We start from the raw sequence: 7,739 nt of genomic DNA, 5'->3' as shown, positions 1-7,739 counted from the left end.
ATTTAAAGGTTATCAACGATATCGATGACAAACCATCGATATTATTGAGAAAAGAGTTCTATGGCGTCAAGTTGTGTCGACCGGTTGTGTTCCTCATGGCTGCTCGAATAAAAAGAGTATAGTTATGTAATAATTAAGTGATAAATGTATAAAGAAATAATGTTGAATAAAACTGTACGATTGATTGTGAGTAAAAACGGCCTAGAAATTCGGGAGGAAAAAGTGGGATTGCACTACGAGTCCCACATCTATATTTTAAAACATTACCCCCGACGGACGGACATTCCCAGAATACCGACTCTGTTGCTTATCGACCTTTTTTTATAGCCTTGCAAAAGGGGATATTAATTTTGGTCAGAAGTGTGCAACGCATAGAAGGAAGCATTTCCGACCATATAAAGTATACATATTCTTGATCAGCACGACGAGACGAGTTTAAATAGCCATGTCCGTCCGTCTGTCCGTCCGTCTGGATCAACGCAAACTCCTCCTAGACCGTAAAAGCTACAGTGTAATTTTGCATGTAGGCTTGTATATACTGCAGGCGTTGTATATCTCGGATTCAACCGGATCGGATCACTATATCATATAGCTCCCATACAAATGGCAAAGTCACGAACAGTGACATTTCTTAATAACCTTGTTATTTTCTGAGCTATTATCATGAAATTTAATATTGTTAAGTTAATTACACATATAAACGACTATGCCGAATTTGAACAAGATCGGGTGACTATATCATATAGCTCCCATAGGAACGATCTTTCGAAAACAGTGACTTTTGTTAATAACTTCGTTACTTTTGACGCGATTGCTTTCAAATTAAACATTTGTTAGTTTAATATATCTGTTAATGACTGTGCCGAATTTGATAAAGAGCGGGTTACTATATCATATAGCTCCTATAGGAACGATCGGTGGAAAACAGTGACTTTGATCAATATCGTCGTTATTTGCTATGCTAAGATTGTAGGCCGTTCTTTCGGAAACATTAGGCCTTTTAGCTTAAACGTTTTTTCACTTTGATGGCTTTAGGTAAGGAAAGAGTTACCATAAAAGTTGCAAGGGTATACAAACTTTGACGCGGTCGAAGTTAGCCCCGGCCCTCTGGTTATTTTTAAGACTGTAAAATTTCTATTTTCCTATTGCTTTTGTGCTTTTCAGAAGCACCGCATAAACTTTCCATCAGCCATTTGCTATTTTTTTTAAATTAGAATAAGTTTTCGATGCTCGCTGCATTCATGCGATTCACTGTACCAATCTAAGTAATTCGGGTCCTTCTCAATATTCGAAAGGCATTCATTAATAATTATACCCTTGCAAAAAGGGTATATTAATTTTAATCAGAAGTGTGAAACGCATAGATGGAAGCATTTCCGACCATATAAAGTATATATATTCTTGATCAGCACGACGAGACGAGTTCAAATAGCCATGTCCGTCCGTCCGTCCGTCCGACCGTCCGTCCGTCCGTCCGTCTGTCCGTCCGTCTGGATCAACGCAAACTCCTCCTAGACCGTTAAAGCTACAGAGCTGAAATTTTGCATGTAGGCTTGTATATACTGCAGGCGTTGTATATCTCGGATTCACTATATCATACTAGCTCCCATACAAATGGCAAAGTCACGAACAGTGACTTTTCTTAATAACTTTGTTATTTTCTGAGCTATTGTCATGAAATTTAATATTAGTGAGTTAATTACACATATAAACGACTGTGCCAAATTTGATCAAGAGCGGGTGACTGTATCATATAGCTCCCATAGGAACGATCTTTCGAAAACAGTGACTTTTGTCAATAACTTCGTTGCTTTTGACGCGATTGCTTTTAAATTAAACATTGTTAGTTTAATACATCTGCTAATGACTGGGCCGAATTTGGTAAAGATCGGGTTACTATATCATATAGCTCCCATAGGAAAACAGTGACTTTGATCAATATCTTCGTTTTTTCCAATGCTAAGATTGTACGCCGTTCTTTCGCAAACATTAACCTTTTTAGCTTGAACGTTTTCCCATTTTGATGGCTATAGGTAAGGAAAGAGTTACGATAAAAGTTGCAAGAGTATACAAACTTTGACACGGTCGAAGTTAGCCCCGGCCCTCTGGTTTTTTCTTTTATTTTGCGCGCATGTGGGAAATTTTTAAAGAACTTTTAATGCTGCTTTATCAGGTTAAATAAATGATTTTATGGGGCTTTAAGCTTTAGTTTGTTGTTTATAGTTTTAAAATTTTTGTTAATGATAAAAAATTCCGATTCATCATAATTTGCGATCTCTATACTGATTTCAGTTGGCTGTTCTTTATCAGCCTCGGATACTTCATCCTTCATATTTTCATCTAAGATTATGTTAAAATCTTCGTAATACACCTGATCTTGGTCATTTACGTTTTCAATTGCCAGTTCATGCTTTGTTTCTTCAATAACATTTATTAGCATATCTTCATCTGGCTCGCAATTACCTGTTGTCGTTTTTGAAGTTATTAATTTCATTGACAACATTTTTAATATTATTGCATTGAATTCGAATAACATAGGATTATTGTTTGTGCCACCCCTACTTTTTATTAGGTATTAGGTATATTTATTATTCGATTTCTATCATAAATATTACTGCTATTCAAGCAATCAAACAACCTGTTTACTTTTTCTATAAATTTATATGTAGCGATTGCCACATCTTCGCAGTCAATAAATTTGCCATGTTGAATCAATGTTTTAATGGCGGAAGATACTGTTTGGCTAAATACATGCGTTGTATATTTAACCTTCATCTTTTCGAAAGAATTTTGAAATATGTGTTTCCTTGTTAATTGTGGGCACATTCTTGTAGAAGTGTTGCTCGTGTCAATTTCAAGCAATCTCATCACTACATGCCAGGAGACTGTACCAATCAGGAGTCTCAATAGAATCTCGCATTAGAATGTTTCTAATGGATTTTGTGAGGTGAGGGACATCATATATGCCATATATTTTCTGGTCATCCAGAGAAAAATAGGGTGCTTCGTTAACTTTTCCAAGTTTATTGAAAGCCCCTCGATTGTTGGGCCTACTACAATCGCATCGCTAACTACTGCAATCGCTACATCGCATACTACTGCTCTTATAAAAAGGCCTAGGGTTCTTGCGGCTCTTATATTTGAATCTATTAATTGTGTTAACTTATGAGCAGTTGGCATATAGCCTCCTCACCATGAAAACACATTTTTGCTTACATAAAGCGTCAGTTTTTTCATCCACAAATCCTTCCACTTATCCAATCTCATTCATGTAGGCCTTCGAAGAATAAAAATGAAGTAAGTAAGTCGACTCGTCGACTTGGGTATACCATACACAAGGTGAAAAAAATATTTAAAATTTCGAAAACAAAATGTATGTCTATTAAATTGTTTTAACATGCCTCATAACCATATGCTATCTCGCTCACTCTACATACACACGAGCACTCTAGCGCCGCCACTAGCCAACGGCCAATTCTGCCCTTATGGATCGCGTAGCAAAATACGTTCATACGCATATTTTGCATGATTCTAATCCGATTTCAATAAAATTAGGTAGTTTGGTAGAAACAGATAAGATTAATTAGTCCGCCAAATTTTATTGCGATGGTCAAAAAATTGCAAGAGGCAATCGATTTTTATAAATGATGGAGGAGTAAGTGGGCGTGGCAACATTTTAAAATATATATATTCTGCGCGCATACTAAGCCAGTACACATACTAAATTTGGTGACTTTAACTCTGTTAGTTTTCGAGAAAATCAGTTTTGTTTAATTGGCGGGGGCGGAAATGGGCGTGGAAAAATTTTTAAATAGTCAATATCAGCGCGTCTATTAAGGTAGCTTACATACCAAATTTAATGTCGGTAGCTTTGATAGTTTTTAAGAAAATCAGTTTTATGCAAATTTCGGGTGCGGAAGGGGGCGTGGCAAAAAGTTGGAACAATTTTTTTCTGCGCGCTAACTAAACGAGTATACAAACCAAATTTGATGTCTCTATCTGTTATACTTTTTCAGAAAAACAGTTTTGTGTAAATTCTGGGGGCGTAAGGGGGCGTGGCCAAAATTCCAATTAACTCTATATATTTACATCTCACACGAGTCTACATACCAAATTTGGTGGCTCTAGCTCTTATAGTCTCCGAGATCTGCGTGTTCATACAGACGGACGGACGGACGGACGGACATGGCTAGATCGACTCGGTTGTTGATCCTGATCAAAAATATATATACTTTATGGGTTCGGAGAAGCTTCCTTCTGCCTGTTACATACATTTTGGCGACTTTAATGGGTTTATAGTATAATTAATGCTTTGAGCAATTATTTTTTCATCTTCTATCCACAATTGCTTGTTTTTCAGTAACATAGTGCAAATCATGTTTGAATTCTTTGATAGGCTTTTTTCTTTATATTTTCAAAAATATTTTTGTTTGAGTTTTTTTCTTTCAGATATTTAATTTTTCGTGCCTTTTCCGTTTGCAAAAGAATTCTTAAATGTCGATTTTTTTTATTGAAAAGTTTGACTTTTTGTTTTTCTTTTCTTAAATTCTCTGACATTTCAAAGTACTTTTTCTGTAGTACGCTTCATTTTGCTCATTTTTAAGGCAATTTGCACAATTCAATTTGTGTCTAAATAGAGCTGCAATTATTCTTATTTCCATTACCAACCTGGGTTGCAGCATTTGGAAAATTCAAAATTTCAGAATCTTCTTCTGTGCAAAAATCATACACATCATAATTATTATCTCTTTCCGAGATATTCAACTTTACGTTGGTTTCTTCAAATAAGCGAAGAGTCGGTATAGCACGAGCTTTCAGATATTTTACGCGGACAAATTTTTTTTCAAAATGTAAGTTGCAAATCAACGCCTTGTCAACATTGACGTCAGATTGCAAATTACATTTTAATGTTTGGCCATAAAAAGAAACTGATACAACTCAGAAATGCATTTCAAAGACCACGCAAAAGTCAAATCTTGTTCGTGGGCCACATGTCGACAGAATTTCGCTGCTTGTACAAACGTACACATTTTGTTTTTTTTTTTTTACTTCTTTTTAGTCTTACTAATTGAAAATTGAAATATCATATAGCCGCAATATTTCAAACGAAATTGCAGCAGCCGCAGCCTTTTGAAAATTTTATCAGGCAAAATTTATGCAAGAGCCTAAAGCCTCAAATGGAATGAACTGAAGTGAAGTAAAGTAAACTGAAGTGCAATGGGTTAACACGCCCACCATATGTAAGCCTTACTTTGAATTTCACACATTAATTTTTTTCGGTTTGTTTTTATACCATACACCCATAGGGTGAAATGGTATATTAAAGTCGCCAAAATGTATGTAACAGGCAGAAGGAAGCATCTCCGACCCCACAAAGTATATATATTCTTGATCAGGATCAACAACCGAGTCGATCTAGCCATGTCCGTCTGTCCGTCCGTCCGTCCGTCCGTCCGTCTGTCCGTCTGTCCGTATAAACACCTAGATCTCGGAGACTGTAAGAGCTAGAGCTGGTATGTAGACTCGTGTAGTATGTAGAGTGATCAAGTTTATTTCAAATTTTTGCCACGCCCCTTTCCGCCCCCGCAATTTAAAAAAGCGTTTATCTCAAAAACTATTCCAGCTTGAGACACCATATTTGGTATGTATATTACTTTAGTAAACACGCACATTTTGTATGTGTAAAAATTTTGCCACGCCCTTTTCCGCCCCGTAATTTGAAAAACTTGATTATCTCCCGTATTTTTTTACCTTATGCAATCAAATTTGGCACACCTAAATTGATACTAATATCTAGGAAAATACCAAATTTGATCAAAATCGGACAAAAAACCATAAGGCCGGAGTTGGCCGTTGGCTGGTGGGGGCGCTAGGGTGCTCGTATGATTGAGTGAGCGAGATACTAAGATATGCTTGTAAAATGCATGTGAAAATGCATTAATTTATTAAAGTTGAAATATTTGCTTTACTGGTGTATGGTATACCAAAGTCGGCGAGACGACTTACTTACTTCATTTGTTTAAGCACTTGGTAATATATAAATAATTGCCGTTTATTATCACATGCAAGAACGCGACGAGGCGTTGCTGCATGCCCCTCACACATTTCGAGTTGCAGAATTTGATTATCTGAAATGTCAAGAAGGCAAATTTTAACAAAATGGGACAAGGCAGAACTAAAACTGTTTAAACAATTAACACCGGAAACCAACTTCTAAGCTTCGATCTTCGCACTTCGCAGTTTAAAAATTTTATTGAGCAAGGATATAGTTAAAAATAAAACACAAAATTTTATGTCTTGACAAACAACTAATTATTTTCTGCCTATTGATTTAAAAATTGTTACGAATTCATGTTATTTACTAATTTTTTACTCCCATGTTTGTGAGTTTGACCTCAACACCTGAAATACTGTTCAATCTATAATTGCAGGTTATAAATTAGTAACTAAATCAGAAATTAAAGAAAACTTTAATAAATTATTTCGGTGCTTAACGGAAATGGTTGTATCTAATGTTAAGTTAACAGCATCATTTGCGAGCCATTTCAGATTCAAAGAAAGCTCTGTTAATTTAGAACTGTTGCCGACTGAGCAACAATGAAAATTTATTCCATCCTTTAAAGCAAAAAACCGAGATCGACTTCTTTAACTTTTTATGCTTCTCTATCTATTACCGAATTGTAAAAACTGAAATTTATTAAAATTTCTACTCACATATTTGACCTACAATTGAAAAACCATCTAACTAATTCTTATATTACAAAATGGTGAGACATTTGCCTACATTCTAAAGAGAGAATTTGACAGTCGCATAATAAAAGTTTACCTATGATTACTTTGGAATTTATTGTAATGGACAATGTTCAGTGTGGCGATTTGAATAAACAATTAGACAAGCGAAAACAAAACGATCGTTTCATGAAAACGAACAACACTGAATTCATTTTGGTGGAAACAGCCAATATACTGCCTTAGAGACTGCAAGTGTCCATTGTATGCAGTCAGTATTTGTTCACCACGGAAAAGGGCTTCTTAAATATATGATGCTGGACTTAATTCCACAAATATATTCATAGAAATGATATGCCTATATTCTTAAATACCTCAATGAGTAATCGGTTCAATCAAATTGCAAAATCCTCCAAATCGATATATAATCAAAGCCGCTGCACGTTTTTGACATTTGATTGTGAACCTAAGAGAACAAGACGAATTTGGCGAATTTCGTACACCTAAAAGTAAATATCTGCAAAAAATTTAATGTGGTCATAAAATTTTAATTTGTGACTTGTTTTCGAAACGTTGTTTGAATGTTGTATGAACGTCGTAGACGCGGTTTCGAAGTTTGAATTTAGTTCGCGTTTTTAGAAAACACTAATATAAACGGGATATATATATACTTTTAAAACAAAACAACCACGAAACACCATAAACTTAAATTTTTAAATTCTGAAATTTTAACGAACACTGTATTTAATTTTTAATTAAAAAATTACTTCCCGATTTTTGTGCTTTTGTGTAATTTTGATGAAGAACCGTTTGTTTTTCACTTAATTTTGATGTAAAGAAGTTATTACTTTGCAATTGTTAAATATAACGGTTAGATTTTCTAGATATTGGTAAGGTTAGTTTAAGCAGGCCATCCACTAGGAGTACCACAGACAGATTTTCGTCCGTGGGGTGCGGGAGCGGGGGCTTATGTCTGACAGGACATCAAGAGTTGATAAATTGTTCGCTTG

Source organism: Drosophila willistoni, unplaced genomic scaffold (genome assembly GCF_018902025.1).
Source record: "Drosophila willistoni isolate 14030-0811.24 unplaced genomic scaffold, UCI_dwil_1.1 Seg723, whole genome shotgun sequence".
Classification (NCBI taxonomy): Eukaryota; Metazoa; Arthropoda; class Insecta; order Diptera; family Drosophilidae; genus Drosophila; species Drosophila willistoni.
The sequence above is the reverse complement of the archived record's forward strand: the minus strand, read 5'-3'. Positions refer to the sequence as shown.